The 19376-nt window shown below is 41.1% G+C and overlaps 1 protein-coding gene across 4 annotated transcripts in view; it reads right to left on the bottom strand.

The window, feature by feature from the left end:
* Window positions 1-13765: 13765 nt before the first annotated feature.
* Window positions 13766-19376, bottom strand: part of PDGFB (platelet derived growth factor subunit B) — a 63640-nt gene continuing 58029 nt past the window's right edge. The window contains exons 7-9 of one of the 4 annotated variants that reach the window (XR_011304934.1): window positions 14645-14803; window positions 14403-14499; window positions 13766-14175 (exon numbers count right to left, since the gene is read on the bottom strand). The gene's annotated coding sequence lies outside the window, so the exon portion shown is untranslated. Of the gene's footprint in view, window positions 14804-19376 lie in introns of all 4 variants that reach the window. The other 3 variants (XR_011304933.1, XR_011304932.1, XM_069652954.1) reach the window with 3 other exon arrangements.

The following is a 19376-nucleotide window of genomic DNA, read 5'->3' as shown; positions in this document are numbered from 1 at the left end:
TGTAAAGCACTTTGTTATGTATATGTATTGGTGTGTATACCTCTGTAGAGCGCTCTGTTATGTATGTGTATTGGTATATACCCCTGTAAAGCGCTCTGTTATGTATGTGTATTGTGTATACCCCTGTAAAGCGCTCTGTTATGTATATGTATTGGTGTATACCCCTGTAAAGCGCTCTGTTATGTATGTGTATTGGTGTATACTCCTCTAAAGCGCTCTGTTATGTATGTATTGGTGTATACTCCTGTAAAGCGCTCTGATATGTATGTGTATTGGTGTATACCTCTGTAAAGCACTTTGTTATGTATATGTATTGGTGTGTATACCTCTGTAGATGCTCTGCTATTTATATGTATTGGTGTGTATACTTCTGTAGATCGCTCTGTTATGTATATGTATTGGTGTGAATACCTCTTTAGACGCTCTGCTATGTATATGTATTGGTGTGTCTAATTCTGTAGATCGCTCTGTTATGTATATGTATTGGTGTATACCCCTGTAAAGCGCTCTGTTATGTATGTGTATTGGTGTAAACCCCTGTAAAACGCTCTGTTATGTATATGTATTGGTGTATACCCCTGTAAAGTGCTCTGTTATGCATGCGCATTGGTGTATACCCCTGTAAAGCATTCTGTTATGTATGTGCATTGGTGTATACCCCTGTAAAGTGCTCTGTTACGTATATGTATTGGTGTATATCCCTGTAAAGTGCTCTGTTATGTATGTGTATTGGTGTATACCCCTGTAAAGTGCTCTGTTATGTATATGTATTGGTGTATACCCCTGTAAAGCGCTCTGTTATGTATTTGTATTGGTGTATACCTCTGTAAAGCACTCTTATGTATATGTATTGGTGTGTATACCTCTGTAAACCACTTTGTTATGTATATGCATTGGTGTGTATACCTCTGTAGATGCTCTGCTATGAGTATGTATTGGTGTGTATACTTCTGTAGATCGCTCTGTTATGTATATGTATTGGTGTATACCCCTGTAAAGCGCTCTGTTATGTATGTGTATTGGTTTATACCTCTGCAAAGCACTCTGTGATGTATGTGTATTGGTGTATACCTCTGTAAAGCACTTTGTTATGTATATGTATTGGTGTGTATACCTCGGTAGATGCTCTGCTATGTATATGTATTGGTGTGTATACTTCTATAGATCGCTCTGTTATGTATATGTATTGGTGTGAATACCTCCTTAGACGCTCTGCTATGTATATGTATTGGTGTGTATACTTCTGTAGATCGCTCTGTTATGTGTATGTATTGGTGTATACCCCTGTAAAGCGCTCTGTTATGTATGTGTATTGGTGTATACCTCTGTAAAGCACTTTGTTATGTATATGTATTGGTGTGTGTTCCTCTGTAGATGCTCTGCTATGTATATGTATTGGTGTGTATACTTCTGTAGATCACTCTGTTATGTATATGTGTTGGTGTATACCCCTGTAAATCGCTCTGTTATGTATGTGTATTGGTGTATACCCCTGTAAAGCGCTCTGTTATGTATGTGTATTGGTGTATACCCCTGTAAAGCGCTCTGTTATGTATGTGTATTGGTGTATACCCCTGTAAAGTGCTCTGTTATGTATGTGTATTGGTGTATTCCTCTGTAAAGCGCTCTGTTATGTGTGTGTATTGGTGTATACCCCTGTAAAGCCCTCCACTCAGTTATGTATGTGTATTGGTGTATACCCCTGTAAAGCCCTCTGTTATGTATGTGCATTGGTGTGTACCCCTGTAAAGCGCTCTGTTTTGTATGTGTATCGGTGTGTACCCCTGTAAAGCGCTCTGTTATGTATGTGTATTGGTGTGTACCCCTGTAAAGCGCTCTGCTATGTATGTGTATTGGTGTGTACCCCTGTAAAGCCCTCTGTTATGTATATGTATTGGTGTGTACCCCTGTAAAGCGCTCTGTTATGTATGTGTATTGGTGTATACCCCTGTAAAGCGCTCTGTTATGTATGTTTATTGGTGTATACCCCTGTAAAATGCGCTGTTATGTATGTGTATTGGTGTATACCCCTGTAAAGCGCTCTGTTATGTATGTGTATTGGTGTGTACCTCTGTAAAGCACTCTGTTATGTATGTGTATTGGGGTATACCTCTGTAAAGCACTTTCTTATGTATATGTATTGGTGTGTATACCTCTGTAGATGCTCTGCTATGTATATGCATTGGTGTGTATACTTCTGTAGATCGCTCTGTTATGTATATGTATTGGTGTGAATACCTCCTTAGACGCTCTGCTATGTATTCGTATTGGTGTGTATACTTCTGTAGATCGCTCTGTTATGTATATGTATTGGTGTATACCCCTGTAAAGTGCTCTGTTATGTATGTGTATTGGTGTATACCCCTGTAAAGCGCTCTGTTATGTATCTGTATTGGTGTGTATACCTCTGTAAAGCACTTTGTTATGTATATGCATTGGTGTGTATACCTCTGTAGATGCTCTGCTATGTATATGTATTGGTGTGTATACTTCTGTAGATCGCTCTGTTATGTATATGTATTGGTGTGAATACCTCCTTAGACGCTCTGCTATGTATATGTATTGGTGTGTATACTTCTGTAGATCGCTCTGTTATGTATATGTATTGGTGTATACCCCTGTAAAGCGCTCTGTTATGTATGTGTATTGGTGTATACCACTGTAAAGCCCTTTGTTATGTATGTGTATTGGTGTGTATTCCTCTGTAGATGCTCTGCTATGTATATGTATTGGTGTCTATACTTCTGTAGATCACTCTGTTATGTATATGTGTTGGTGTATACCCCTGTAAAGCGCTCTGTTATGTATGTGTATTGGTGTACACCCCTGCAAAGCGCTCTGTTATGTATGTGTATTGGTGTATACCCCTGTAAAGTGCTCTGTTATGTATGTGTATTGGTGTATACCTCTTTAAAGCGCTATGTTATGTATGTGTATTGGTGTATACCCCTGTAAAGGCCTCCGCTCTGTTATGTATGTGTATTGGTGTATACCCCTGTAAAGCCCTCTGTTATGTATGTGTATTGGTGTGTACCCCTGTAAAGCACTCTGTTATGTATGTGTATTGTGTGTACCCCTGTAAAGCGCTCTGTTATGTATGTGTATTGGTGTGTACCCTTGTAAAGCGCTCTGTTATGTATGTGTATTGGTGTGTACCCCTGTAAAGCCCTCTGTTATGTATATGTATTGGTGTGTACCCATGTAAAGCGCTCTGTTATGTATGTGTATTGGTGTATACCCCTGTAAATACTCTGTTATGTATGTTTATTGGTGTATACCCCTTTAAAATGCGCTGTTATGTATGTGTATTGGTGTATACCCCTGTAAAGCGCTCTGTTATGTATGTGTATTGGTGTATACCTCTGTAAAGCACTCTGTGATGTATGTGTATTGGTGCATACCTCTGTAAAGCACTTTGTTATGTATATGTATTGGTGTGTATACCTCTGTACATGCTCTGCTATGTATATGTATTGGAGTGTATACTTCTGTAGATCGCTCTGTTATGTATATGTATTGGTGTATACCCCTGTAAAGCGCTCTGTTATATATGTGTATTGGTGTATACCTCTGTAAAGCACTCTGTGATGTATGTGTATTGGTGTATACCTCTGTAAAGCACTTTGTTATGTATATGTATTGGTGTGTATACCTCTGTAGATGCTCTGCTATGTATATGTATTGGTGTGTATACTTCTGTAGATCGCTCTGTTATGTATATGTATTGGTGTGAATACCTCCTTAGATGCTCTGCTATGTATATGTATTGGTGTGTATACTTCTGTAGATCACTCTGTTATGTATGTGTATTGGTGTATACCCCTGTAAAGTGCTCTGTTATGTATGTGTATTGGTGTATACCTCTGTAAAGCGCTCTGTTATGTATGTGTATTGGTGTATACCCCTGTAAAGCCCTCCGCTCTATTATGTATGTGTATTGGTGTATACCCCTGTAAAGCCCTCTGTTATGTATGTGTATTGTTGTGTACCCCTGTAAAGCGCTCTTTTATGTATGTGTATTGGTGTGTACCCCTGTAAAGCCCTCTGTTATGTATATGTATTGGTGTGTACCCCTGTAAAGCGCTCTGTTATGTATGTGTATTGGTGTATACCCCTGTAAAGCGCTCTGTTATGTATGTTTATTGGTGTATACCCCTGTAAAATGCGCTGTTATGTATGTGTATTGGTGTATACCCCTGTAAAGCGCTCTGTTATGTATGTGTATTGGTGTATACCTCTGTAAAGCACTCTGTTATGTATGTGTATTGGGGTATACCTCTGTAAAGCACTTTGTTATGTATATGTATTGGTGTGTATACCTCTGTAGATGCTCTGCTATGTATATGTATTGGTGTGTATACTTCTGTAGATCACTCTGTTATGTATATGTGTTGGTGTATACCCCTGTAAATCGCTCTGTTATGTATGTGTATTGGTGTATACCCCTGTAAAGCGCTCTGTTATGTATGTGTATTGGTGTATACCCCTGTAAAGCGCTCTGTTATGTATGTGTATTGGTGTATACCCCTGTAAAGTGCTCTGTTATGTATGTGTATTGGTGTATTCCTCTGTAAAGCGCTCTGTTATGTGTGTGTATTGGTGTATACCCCTGTAAAGCCCTCCACTCAGTTATGTATGTGTATTGGTGTATACCCCTGTAAAGCCCTCTGTTATGTATGTGCATTGGTGTGTACCCCTGTAAAGCGCTCTGTTTTGTATGTGTATCGGTGTGTACCCCTGTAAAGCGCTCTGTTATGTATGTGTATTGGTGTGTACCCCTGTAAAGCGCTCTGCTATGTATGTGTATTGGTGTGTACCCCTGTAAAGCCCTCTGTTATGTATATGTATTGGTGTGTACCCCTGTAAAGCGCTCTGTTATGTATGTGTATTGGTGTATACCCCTGTAAAGCGCTCTGTTATGTATGTTTATTGGTGTATACCCCTGTAAAATGCGCTGTTATGTATGTGTATTGGTGTATACCCCTGTAAAGCGCTCTGTTATGTATGTGTATTGGTGTGTACCTCTGTAAAGCACTCTGTTATGTATGTGTATTGGGGTATACCTCTGTAAAGCACTTTCTTATGTATATGTATTGGTGTGTATACCTCTGTAGATGCTCTGCTATGTATATGCATTGGTGTGTATACTTCTGTAGATCGCTCTGTTATGTATATGTATTGGTGTGAATACCTCCTTAGACGCTCTGCTATGTATTCGTATTGGTGTGTATACTTCTGTAGATCGCTCTGTTATGTATATGTATTGGTGTATACCCCTGTAAAGTGCTCTGTTATGTATGTGTATTGGTGTATACCCCTGTAAAGCGCTCTGTTATGTATCTGTATTGGTGTGTATACCTCTGTAAAGCACTTTGTTATGTATATGCATTGGTGTGTATACCTCTGTAGATGCTCTGCTATGTATATGTATTGGTGTGTATACTTCTGTAGATCGCTCTGTTATGTATATGTATTGGTGTGAATACCTCCTTAGACGCTCTGCAATGTATATGTATTGTTGTGTATACTTCTGTAGATCGCTCTGTTATGTATATGTATTGGTGTATACCCCTGTAAAGCGCTCTGTTATGTATGTGTATTGGTGTATACCACTGTAAAGCCCTTTGTTATGTATGTGTATTGGTGTGTATTCCTCTGTAGATGCTCTGCTATGTATATGTATTGGTGTCTATACTTCTGTAGATCACTCTGTTATGTATATGTGTTGGTGTATACCCCTGTAAAGCGCTCTGTTATGTATGTGTATTGGTGTACACCCCTGCAAAGCGCTCTGTTATGTATGTGTATTGGTGTATACCCCTGTAAAGTGCTCTGTTATGTATGTGTATTGGTGTATACCTCTTTAAAGCGCTCTGTTATGTATGTGTATTGGTGTATACCCCTGTAAAGGCCTCCGCTCTGTTATGTATGTGTATTGGTGTATACCCCTGTAAAGCCCTCTGTTATGTATGTGTATTGGTGTGTACCCCTGTAAAGCACTCTGTTATGTATGTGTATTGTGTGTACCCCTGTAAAGCGCTCTGTTATGTATGTGTATTGGTGTGTACCCTTGTAAAGCGCTCTGTTATGTATGTGTATTGGTGTGTACCCCTGTAAAGCCCTCTGTTATGTATATGTATTGGTGTGTACCCATGTAAAGCGCTCTGTTATGTATGTGTATTGGTGTATACCCCTGTAAATACTCTGTTATGTATGTTTATTGGTGTATACCCCTTTAAAATGCGCTGTTATGTATGTGTATTGGTGTATACCCCTGTAAAGCGCTCTGTTATGTATGTGTATTGGTGTATACCTCTGTAAAGCACTCTGTGATGTATGTGTATTGGTGCATACCTCTGTAAAGCACTTTGTTATGTATATGTATTGGTGTGTATACCTCTGTACATGCTCTGCTATGTATATGTATTGGTGTGTATACTTCTGTAGATCGCTCTGTTATGTATATGTATTGGTGTATACCCCTGTAAAGCGCTCTGTTATATATGTGTATTGGTGTATACCTCTGTAAAGCACTCTGTGATGTATGTGTATTGGTGTATACCTCTGTAAAGCACTTTGTTATGTATATGTATTGGTGTGTATACCTCTGTAGATGCTCTGCTATGTATATGTATTGGTGTGTATACTTCTATAGATCGCTCTGTTATGTATATGTATTGGTGTGAATACCTCCTTAGATGCTCTGCTATGTATATGTATTGGTGTGTATACTTCTGTAGATCACTCTGTTATGTATGTGTATTGGTGTATACCCCTGTAAAGTGCTCTGTTATGTATGTGTATTGGTGTATACCTCTGTAAAGCGCTCTGTTATGTATGTGTATTGGTGTATACCCCTGTAAAGCCCTCCGCTCTATTATGTATGTGTATTGGTGTATACCCCTGTAAAGCCCTCTGTTATGTATGTGTATTGTTGTGTACCCCTGTAAAGCGCTCTTTTATGTATGTGTATTGGTGTGTACCCCTGTAAAGCCCTCTGTTATGTATATGTATTGGTGTGTACCCCTGTAAAGCGCTCTGTTATGTATGTGTATTGGTGTATACCCCTGTAAAGCGCTCTGTTATGTATGTTTATTGGTGTATACCCCTGTAAAATGCGCTGTTATGTATGTGTATTGGTGTATACCCCTGTAAAGCGCTCTGTTATGTATGTGTATTGGTGTATACCTCTGTAAAGCACTCTGTTATGTATGTGTATTGGGGTATACCTCTGTAAAGCACTTTGTTATGTATATGTATTGGTGTGTATACCTCTGTAGATGCTCTGCTATGTATATGTATTGGTGTGTATACTTCTGTAGATCGCTCTGTTTTGTATATGTATTGGTGTGAATACCTCCTTAGACGCTCTGCTATGTATTTGTATTGGTGTGTATACTTCTGTAGATCGCTCTGTAATTTATATGTATTGGTGTATACCCCTGTAAAGGGCTCTGTTATGTATGTGTATTGGTGTATACCTCTGTAAAGCACTTTGTTATGTACATGTATTGGTGTGTATACCTCTGTAGATGCTCTGCTATGTATATGTATTGGTGTGTATACTTCTGTAGATCGCTCTGTTATGTATATGTATTGGTGTATACCCCTGTAAAGCGCTCTGTTATGTATGTGTATTGGTGTATACCCCTGTAAAGCGCTCTGTTATGTATGTGTATTGGTGTATACCTCTGTAAAGCACTCTGTGATGTATGTGTATTGGTGTATACCTCTGTAAAGCACTTTGTTATGTATATGTATTGGTGTGTATACCTCTGTAGATGCTCTGCTATGTATATGTATTGGTGTGTATACTTCTGTAGATCGCTCTGTTATGTATATGTTTTGGTGTGAATACCTCCTTAGACGCTCTGCTATGTATATGTATTGGTGTGTATACTTCTGTAGATCACTCTGTTATGTATATGTGTTGGTGTATACCCCTGTAAAGCACTCTGTTATGTATGTGTATTGGTGTATACCCCTGTAAAGCGCTCTGTTATGTATGTGTATTGGTGTATACCCCTGTAAAGCGCTCTGTTATGTATGTGTATTGGTGTATACCCCTGTAAAGTGCTCTGTTATGTATGTGTATTGGTGTATACCTCTGTAAAGCACTCTGTTATGTATGTGTATTGGTGTATACCCCTGTAAAGCCCTCCGCTCTGTTATGTATGTGTATTGGTGTATACCCCTGTAAAGCCCTCTGTTATGTATGTGTATTGGTGTGTACCCCTGTAAAGCGCTCTGTTATGTATGTGTATTGGTGTGTACCCCTGTAAAGCGCTCTGTTATGTATGTGTATTGGTGTGTACCCCTGTAAAGCGCTCTGTTATGTATGTGTATTGGTGTGTACCCCTGTAAAGCCCTCTGTTATGTATATGTATTGGTGTGTACCCCTGTAAAGCGCTCCGTTATGTATGTGTATTGGTGTATACCCCTGTAAAGCGCTCTGTTATGTATGTGTATTGGTGTATACCCCTGTAAAGCGCTCTGTTATGTATATGTATTGGTGTATACCCCTGTAAAGCACTCTATGTATTTGTACTGGTGCATACCTCTGTAAAGCACTCTTATGTATATGTATTGGTGTGTATACCTCTGTAAAGCTCTTTGTTATGTATATGCATTGGTGTGTATACCTCTGTAGATGCTCTGCTATGTATATGTATTGGTGTGAATACCTCTTTAGACGCTCTGCTATGTATATGTATTGGTGTGTATACTTCTGTAGATCGCTCTGTTATGTATATGTATTGGTGTATACCCCTGTAAAGCGCTCTGTTATGTATGTGTATTGGTGTGAATACCTCTGTAGATGCTCTATGTATATATATTGGTGTGTATACTTCTGTAGATCGCTCTGTTATGTATATGTGTTGGTGTGAATACCTCTTTAGACACTCTGCTATGTATATGTATTGGTGTATACCCCTGTAAAGCGCTCTGTTCTGTATGTGTATTGGTGTATAACTCTGTAAAGCACTTTGTTATGTATATGTATTGGTGTGTATACCTCTGTAGATGCTCTGCTATGTATATGTATTGGTGTGTACACTTCTGTAGATCACTCTGTTATGTATATGTATTGGTGTATACCCCTGTAAAGCGCTCTGTTATGTATGTGTATTGGTGTATACCCCTGTAAAGAGCTCTGTTATGTATGTGTATTGGTGTATACCCCTGTAAAGCGCTCTGTTATGTATGTGTATTGGTGTATACCCCTTTAAAGTGCTCTGTTATGTATGTGTATTGGTGTATACCCCTGTAAAGCGTTCTGTTATGTATGTGTATTGGTGTATACCCCTGTAAAGCGCTCTGTTATGTATGTGTATTGGTGTATACCCCTGTAAAGCCCTCCGCTCTGTTATGTATGTGTATTGGTGTATACCCCTGTAAAGCCCCTCTGTTATGTATGTGTATTGGTGTGTACCCCTGTAAAGCACTCTGTTATGTATGTGTATTGGTGTGTACCCCTGTAAAGTGCTCTGTTATGTATGTGTATTGGTGTGTACACCTGTAAAGCGCTCTGTTATGTATGTGTATTGGTGTGTACCCCTGTAATGCCCTCTGTTATGTATGTGTATTGGTGTGTACACCTGTAAAGTCCTCTGTTATGTATGTGTATTGGTGTATACGCCTGTTAAGCGCTCTGTTATGTATGTGTATTGGTGTATCCCCCTGTAAAGCGCTCTGTTATGTATGTGTATTGGTGTATACCCCTGTAAAGCGCTCTGTTATGTATGTGTATTGGTGTATACCCCTGTAAAGCGCTCCGTTATGTATGTGTATTGGTGTGTACCCCTGTAAAGCCCTCTGTTATGTATATGTATTGGTGTGTACCCCTGTAAAGCGCTCTGTTATGTATGTGTATTGGTGTATACCCCTGTAAAGCGCGCTGTTATGTATGTGTATTGGTGTATACCTCTGTAGATCCCTCAGCTATGTATGTGTATTGGTGTGTATACGTCTGTAGATCGCTCTGTTATGTATATTTATTGGTTTGTATACCTCTGCAGATCCCTCTGTTATGTATCTGTATTGGTGTGTACCTCTGTAAAGCGCTGCATAGCTTCTCGAAGCTAGGTCCACACTCAATAAATACCATAATAAAATGTTCCCCAACACAACCCTAGCGCCTAGACTAGAGCCACAGCAGGGATATACAAACATATAGAGGACCCCGATTGAAGCCAACAACCCCAATTCCCTCACATTCTAAATCAATGGGGAGCCCTGCTCCAAGCACCACGTTGCCAAGAAAATGCAGATGGCCTGGTTCCCAAATAAAAGATAAAACCGTTCCTCCCAGAAAGCTACCCGACACCGCGTCAAGCCCAGGGGCACCGGTCACCTAGATGGTGGCAAGTCACTACTAGAGTCAGCGAACGCCTCTAACACTAGTAATGTCATCAAAGAAAACAAATGGGCACATCACCCAGACCCCCTAATACATCTACATTGGCAGCCCCCCTAAACCCACACCTTTCAAAATGCCACATAACATACAAGGTATTAGCAACCAAGACTCATTCATACTTGGCAGAGAAGATTTAACATGTCAGCTGGTCACCACAGCAACAGATGCCACATCCAAGCTAAACCGCGGCACCCCAACATTTACATATACCCTGTATCTCCAGCGCCCAGATAACTGCGGGTTAGGCACATAACAGTGCGAAAGGCCTCCCCCTCTACACCTCATTAACCATTGCAGCGCAGCTCTATAGCGCCGCCCATGTACTTCCACAGGCATGAGCTCAGGTCTACCCTGCTGTCTAGGTCATTACCCTCCTTTTCCCCAATTATGCCAAAACCCAGGACAATTGCAAAGAAGCTTAATATATGCATGCAATGGCTACACTTGAATGCATGCATGCAATGGCTGTACTTTAATGTATGCATGCAATGGCTGCATGCAATGGCTACACTTTAATGTATGCATGCAATGGCTGCACCTTAGTATATGCATGCAATGGCTGCACTTTAATATATGCATGCAATGGCTTCATGCAATGGTTACACTTTAATGCATGCATGTAATGGCTGTACTTTAATGTATGCATGCAATGGCTGCATGCAATGGCTACACTTTAATGTATGCATGCAATGGCTGAACTTTAATATATGAATGCAATGGCTACACTTTAAAGTATGCATGCAATGGCTGCACTTTAATATATGCATGCAATGGCTGCATGCAATAGCTACACTTTAATGTATGCATGCAATGGCTGCACTTTAATATATGCATGCAATGGCTGCATGCAATAGCTACACTTTAATGTATGCATGCAATGGCTGCACTTTGAAATTGCCCCCACAATCCGTTCTCCAATGTTGCCGAGCAGCCCTGTCTTGAGAGCCCTCAACTAATCCAGGCCCATGCAGTGGGCGCAGCAGAGCCACAACTTGCACCCCGCCCTCTCCCAAGTGCATCATACGAGTGCAAAGAGCGAGCTCTGCGGGTGGCCGAAACCCAACCTGGCGAGGCCACCTGGGAAGTACTTTCCAGCACTTTTCTGGCATGGCCCAGATTAAAGCGCCGAGGGGTGCGGGGGTAGTTTGTGGCGTGGTTGCTATTGGTCTGGCTTTTGATTAGGCATTCCAGGAAAGACCCGTCTGCCCAATTGATCCCACTTTTCATGTACAAGGCATCAAGGAATGACCACCCCCGCACTCCCAACCCATAAACAGTAGCAAACAAGACGACAGTTTCAAGGAGGAGAGCCTAGGCCACACTACTCTTGGGAACTCCGGGAAAGTGCAACACAAGCACTGCATGCCTTAAAATAATCCACATGGCCCGTGTCTCCGGTTGGTGATATTTGCCGCGATAAGTGAGACAATTCTCACACACTGGAGTGAGGTGGGAACCAGCTCGGAAACAAACGCTGCACTCCAAAAAGCCTACCCATTCCCAGCTTCATGGAAAGTAAAATAGGGAGCAAAGCGTTTGAGGTCATGGCTTTGTTGTGTCAAACTAGAAATTATATTGTGCCTCCTATTGCTATGAATATATGTATATTGGCCTACGCCAAGCTGCTAACAAGCTGCTTATAAACTACATGTGAATAAACTCGCATTGCAAGGTCCTGACCTTAGAAACCATGTAAACTGTCATTTTGGGTCAAGCCGCCATTTTAGGTTTTCTTGCTCTATAAAGTCACCATGTGAGCTAAAATGGTAGCCTATGTTATTCAGAACAGAACTCGATTGTCATGACCTCTGTACAGCTAATGTATACCTTGCCTACAGGCCACTTGTTAGGGTCATGAGCTGAGACCTTGCCCTTCTGCTGACCTGTGTGCAATGGATTACCTGTATCACCGAAACTGATCTATAATTGAATGAGAACACCTGCTTAACTACATTGTATAAACTAAGTCCCGCATTGTAATGTTAGGCCTAGAGCATACATTATTACCATTTCTTCCTGTTAATGTATAACCTAAGATGAACTAGATTTGACCTGGCAAGGGACCATAGAGCAGTAACTTATTTATGGAATGGTTAACCTGCAGAAAGGCTGGACAACAGGCTGGAGAAATGTATAAAAGCCTAACTGTTTCAATGAATATTTGCACTCACTGAGCACACCGAACCACGCCAGAGTTCGCTGTGTTGTACTGAGGGTCGATAGCTATCTGAATTTTGTTCTGTTCTTTTGTAACTGGATTCAGTATAAAATAAAGTACTTTGTATGTTTCTTTGTAACCTGTGTTTGGTGTGTTTCCTTTTTGATTACACTGCCTCATATTATTTCCTTGTTTTCACAGTTGGCGCCCGGAATAGGGACCCTCAAGATTGATGCCGGATTATTGAAGGTTGACGCACGCTATCGGACCGGGATCGGACGGTGTGACATAACGGGCCGACTGAACGAGACGCGACACCTCAACAGCGCTGCACGATCCATTCCCTGGACGATAGCCGTGTGGTCTGAGACGGCATCTTGACGAGGGCCAATTTTTTGAGGCGGGCAGATTTGCCGAAATCACCATACACAAGGTAACATTTGTTAGGTAAGTCCTTTGTAAACCGATCGGTCCTCCTTAGGTTTGGTCAGGTGAGTCATTACCCAACTCTTAATTCAACCCTGACAATTTGAATTTGGCGCATTGTATCTGCAGACACAATTATTGACCAGGTAACACCGAGTATTTGAGAAATGCCTGGGAAATTGTCTAGCTGCTTTAGGGCATTATTCCGCAGCGATAGACAATCTTTAGAATTTAGCCGTCCGGCACCACAGGAGGGGTCACCAGCATGTACTATGTACTGTAAGCATGGCATTGGAAGTGTAGTATTTAATAAAATTTGGCACAGACAAACCAGACATGCCTCCGAACTTCAGGGGCCAGTCAATGGTAGTTTTGAGATCCCTCGTATTGAATATTTAGAGTCAGTCTTGTTAAAAAAGAAGGCCAGACCTGCAGCATTTGATGTTTTGCAAAATTGGAAAAGAGAAGCGTTGCAGCAGCTTAAAAGTAGGGAAAAACATGTGCGCCATCATAAAACAAATGCTGACAAGGCGTTGTTATATGGTACACAAAATGGGGACTGACCCAGACGTGGTACAGCTAATGATGGGGTCACCAATATTCACATAACAAGGGTTTCAATAGCCGTAAAGACTAAATTTGAAAATTTATGAAATGATTTTAAATGGTATCCAGCAGGATATCCTACTTATTCCAACTTACAACAACCCAAGGTCACCATAAGAAGCATAGAGCAACATCATTTTACACAAAGAAAAACATATTTTCTTTCTGACTTATTTATTTCACAAAAAAGAGAGAGTGTGTTTAACAAATACATAAAATTCATTACTTTCAACAAAGACATACAGTTATAATTTGAGCAAAATCTAAGTGCAATTACGGTTTAAGCAAAATTTAAGTGCATTTTATGAAAGTCCGCCAATTGGTCTAGGCAAAATATAAATGCACTTGTAAGCAATATACAGGTCTGCCAACGTCCACTTTTCACTTGGTATATGAAGAGAAAAGAAAGAAAAAGGTCTCAAAGAGAATAAATCAATAAGCAATTGGGAACAGAATTTAAGTTCCATTCGACATTGAGACCGTTAGGACGTTTCGGCGGGCCACCTGTGAGGCCACTGGTGTTGGAAAACCGCCTTCTTCGGGGCAAAGTAAGTAGTGAAATTCCCTACGGGGAAGCAGACAAAATACTCCATCACATAAAGAAATGTATAGTTTGTACAAAAAAGAAAATCAATTGTATTACAACAAAAACATAATATCACATGCTGTATGCTTCTCAAACGGAAATCCTGGGTTGACAAGTTTAAATTAAAAAAACCATAATTTCTTTAAGGCTGATCAGTGATTTAAGTTAAGACTACTAATTTAAACTGCCTAGAAGGGGAACCTTACCCTAAATGAATGAGGGGGAAAACTTCAAAGGCAGGAGGTCAAGACGTCAAACAAGACCCTGGTGGAGAGCATGAGCAGGAGTGACTGAAGCAAGACACTGAAGTAAAGATAACATTAAAGAAATTATAAAAACAGGGGAGAAGTATATCTTTCAGTGAATCTGGAAAATACAGAATCTATGAAATGTAGTCATAACGAGATAAAGAGTGAAAAAAGAGAGAGAGCACAGAAAGAGAAATTACCTGAGTCTCTAAAAGATGTTATGTGCTCTTCTGCAATTATCGCGTACGGATCTTAAATTAATAGAACCCGATGATCATGAACATTCTTCAGAGTGGAGGAAATGATACCCTGTGATGAAGCAACGTTGGTATCAAAATGGATGTTGCGGTAACGAATACCTACCGGGGGGAAGAAAAGAAAAGAGGTGCCTAAAGGTCACAAGATTGCACAAATATCAAAACCAGAGTGTTATGCAAGATATAAAACATATAAAACAGTGAATAAGGCTTCTTAGCGGAGTAGGAAGTGAAGCAGAAATATACTTACCAATAGTTTGAGAATGAATCAAACGTAGCTCACAGTGTCAGTGAGGATCTGACGACAGTGAAAGAGATAGAATAGGGACTGAGTAAATAGCCGGCAGCGTGATGACGCGCGTTCCGGCTGCCGAATAGAAAACCTCGGTCGGCTGTTACGTCTACGCACTGCATCCTCCGACTTGTGGGTGGATGCGTGTGACGTATCCTTTTTCTCTATGATCTAGAGAGGAACGAGCGGGAGGTGAACTGACACACCTTCCCCGTGATTGGAGCATAAGACATATCCAATCACAGCGCGGCCCCTTAGCACACACCCCAAGAGGGAGGTGTATGAGGGCCGTTGAACTTGCCATACAAAGCCGTATATAAGCGGAGCCGCGTTTCGTCACTAACATGTGACTCTGTGAGAGGAATTATACTGTGGCATTATGGTAGATATTAGAATGGTGGAATAAATTCCTCATTTAATCCCCTAATATGTGTACCCAATCGGAAGATCCACCGGGCCTCTCTGTCTAACAAACATTTCTGTATGTTGGTAGAGTTTTGAACTGCTTCCAAGACCCACCATACTATATTGTTTGGTGAGTGTTTCAAAGTAAGGTAATGGTTAACTAAGGGCGCCGTGACAATTTTGCATCTTATGCGTGATCGATGTTCAGCAATTCTGACATGTACCGCTCTGCTGGTTTGTCCAACGTATCTTAGTCCGCAAGGACATTCAATGCAGTATACAACGTTCTTAGTTTTGCAATTGGTGAGATTAGGTAAAGTCCAAATTCGTTCATTTATTCTGAAATCTCTCATTTTTTTAGTGAAACTGCAAACACTACAGGAGCCACATGGGTAATGACCCTTGACTGAACGTAAATCCCAAAGGCCAGTTCTGGGAGTAGTGTTACGAAAACGAGAATGGATCAGTTTATCACGAATATTTGGAGCCCTTTTGAATGGCTTTGTTATATGATCAGGAGAAACAGTCTGAGTCGGTTAGGAATATGGACAGGGCTTTCTCACTCGGTATTCAGAAAATCTATTCTTCTAAAGATCTTCATGTTTCTGATGAGTTTATCGACAAATTGTTAAATGAACGAAGGCCTGGTGCCTCTGCACCACCTCCGTATGTTCCTCTTCCTCCTGCTGTACCTTTTCCTGCTATTATTCCTGCTCTTCCTGCTCAACCTGTTGTTCCTATTCCTCCGGTTGTTGTTCCTCCACCTGCTCCTCTGCCTCTTCCCATTGCACCAGTAATAGTACCTCCATTGAATTTGCCTGCACCCTCACTCCCAAGTACTTCTGTACCGCTTGTAGTTGATCAGGGTGCGGGGTCGAGGATTGTTACTCTTAATACTGTTCCTACAGAAAAGAAACAGCATTTGTTTGCATGGGCTAAGCATTGTATGGAGAGAGATGATCGAGCTAATGTTCTTGCCACACTTTCTAATATGGATAATTTTCCTGAGAAAAATGTTTTCATTGAAGGTTTAGGAATTCATTTATGTGTAATGTGGGGTAAATTAAATAATGCAGACCTCCCACAAGGGTTGAGGGACCTGAATACTTGGGCGTTTTCAAGAGACACTGTGGAGAAGGTACATGAGCATGTTGAGAGGATATTTGAGTATAGAAAGGAGTTGGAAAGGTTACGGAATGAGGATGACGAAGAAGAAAGTATGTATGTACAGAAACGATTTCTTCCGTGTCGTAAATCGACATCTGAGGAGGCGCGAATTTGTACAAAAGATGCGATCAGATGGATTTCAGACATATTGATAACTCCAGTTAAGGTCTATGACACATACAGTCAATATACGCTAGAAATGCAGAGGAAAGTGATACAGGTAATGGTAGAGTACCTGCAGGATGACTGTTTAAAGAGAAAGGTTAGTTGTCCCACAGAGTTATTGAGCATTTATAAGAGAGCTTTTTCACTTGACACTTCTTCAACTGCTTTAGCGCTCGACTTAGCTCTGTTGCTTAGTAAGCGTTCGGAGTTGCCTACATCTCAGTTGCCTATGAGAGAGGTTCCTCCGACATTTGTCCCAAAGGTTGAGATTCCTGCTAATGCTGCAGCAGGTACACCTGCTGTGGACATTCCTGCACATTATGTATCGCAGTTAGTTCACGTCCCGTTTTCACGACAGGAAGTGAATACTATTAGACAAACTATTCCTGACATTAGGAAAAATCCGACAGGGTTCTATAAAGAGATAGAGTCCATTTTGCAGTCGTCAGTGTTTACCCTAGGCGACATTGATTTGTTATTCCCTGTACTCCTGCCTGTAGATTTGTGGAAACAAGTTAGAACTATAGACGATGTACCAGGGTTGGGAGATACATGGGCTAACATAGTTAGGCTTGATGGGGAAAGGCCAGCTGGTGAGAGACCAACTCAGGTGATACTAACTTTGCCTGACAGAATCATTGCACAACTGAAAACTATAATCCCCAAAAAGAGAATTATTTGGGACAAGCTTACGGCCTGTGTCCAAGGAAAATCTGAGGGTGCTACCGAGTTCTTTAATCGGTTCGAACAGGTATTCTCGGATTTCAGTGGACAAAACTTAGGCACAGAGTCTGGGAAAAGATTATTTGTGGACAAATTTGTACGTGGATTGCTGCCTGACATCCAGTCACAAATTATGTCTTTTGAGAGCGCTTGGCAGGCGAAATCCCAATCAGAAGTACTGCACATGGCTCAGTACTACGAGAACCGTGTCATTAATGAAAAAGATAGAGTCGAGAAGAGAAAAGGTGATTTGAAGACTAAAGTATTGTTACAGCAAATTGTTAGAGGCCCCAGAGGGGGTAGTCCGCAGATTAGAGGTCAGTATGTTCCACAAGGGAATGTGCCCTTGGGTCCTGTGAATATTAACCAGTGTGCCTGGGTAGATGATCCAGAGGTCGCCCGGGTGTAGGTGGCCCTGGTAGAGGCCAGTTTTCGCAGGATCCCCAACAACCTTTTTCACTGGATAATCAGACTTCGAGCGTGGATACTAGAAACATATTTGATCATCCTTCAGCTGCATATCTATCTGAAGAGCTTCCTTTTGATGATATTTTGTTTCGTTAGGATTGCCCGAAGCAGGGTTTGGAACCTACACCTATTCCCGTTAATCAGAAAGGTCCCTACGTTGAAATGGTAGTGGGAAATAGGAAACATCAATTTTTGATAGACCCTCATTCTCGGGTTCCAAACATTCCACTGTCAGGGCAAACCAATGTTTCTGTAGGGTTTTCTGGCACACCAGTTGTTTGTCCGGTTTCTTCACCGGTACCTATTTCTTTGGGTTCCTTTACGGACCACTGCCCATTTCTCTTGACTTCGAATTGTGGAGAGAATTTGCTGGGGTTGAATCTGTTGAAGGAATTAAATGCGGTAATTCATTGTTCTTCTGATGGAGTGCGTTTGACGATTTCACCACAGCAATGTTCTGTTTCGCAATTCTTGACTAGACCTTTGCCGCCAGAATTCAGTAATGTACCAGAGTGTTTGTGGGCAGTTGATGACAATGATGTCGGTGTTTTGCAGATTGAGCCTGTTAAAATAGTTTTGAAACATGGAATTAAGCTGCCCCGTATTCCACAGTATAAGATCTCAGTTGAAGGCGAGCGAGCTTTGAAGAGCATTGTTTCCGATTTTGTGCATCGTGGGGTGATTGAGGAGATTGCAGGAAGTTTGTGCAATAGTCCGATTTTACCCGTGTACAAAAAAGGTGATAATGCAATTCCATTCGTTTTATAATTGATTTACGTGCCATTAATAAAGCCGTCGCACCGCAATTTCCAATTGTGCCTGATGTGACGACAATATTAACCATGATTCCAGCTACGGCTACTCACTTCAGTGTTGTGGACCTAAAGAATGCTTTCTTCAGTATTCCTATACATGAGGATAGTAGATACTTGTTCGCGTTCACCTTAGGGGGACGCTCATTCACATTTACTCGTGCACCTCAAGGTTATACTGAGAGTCCTAGTATTTATAGTAGGGCTTTGAAAGAGCAGCTTGATACCCTTGGATTGCCCCCTACTTGTGCGTTGCTTCAATATGTTGATGATTTGCTTTTAGCCGCTGACTCTGAGAGCTCTTGTAAAGAGGGCACTGTGTTGTTGCTCATCCATCTAGCTAAGCATGGTCACAAAGCTTCGCTCAAAAAGTTTCAATATTGTTGCCAGGAGGTCGCCTATTTAGGCTATCTCCTGTCAAAGGAGGGAAGAAGATTGACACCTGAAAGAATAAAACACATTTCTGGCATGTCTGTCCCAAATACACAAAAGGAAGTTAGAGCCTTGATAGGCATGGCTTCTTACTGTAGGTTATGGATCCAAAACTTCTCACTAGTGATAAAACGGATGTTGGCCTTGACGAAGAAGGGTATTTCTTCGCCATTGCCATGGAATACGGAGCATCAACATTCATTCGAGTTGC

The sequence above is a fragment of the Ambystoma mexicanum genome, chromosome 3q, assembly GCF_040938575.1.
Source record: "Ambystoma mexicanum isolate Mex_15411 chromosome 3q, UKY_AmexF1_1, whole genome shotgun sequence".
Taxonomy (NCBI): Eukaryota; Metazoa; Chordata; class Amphibia; order Caudata; family Ambystomatidae; genus Ambystoma; species Ambystoma mexicanum.
Note: the sequence above shows the minus strand (reverse complement) of the source record. Positions and strands in the feature narration are given on the sequence as shown.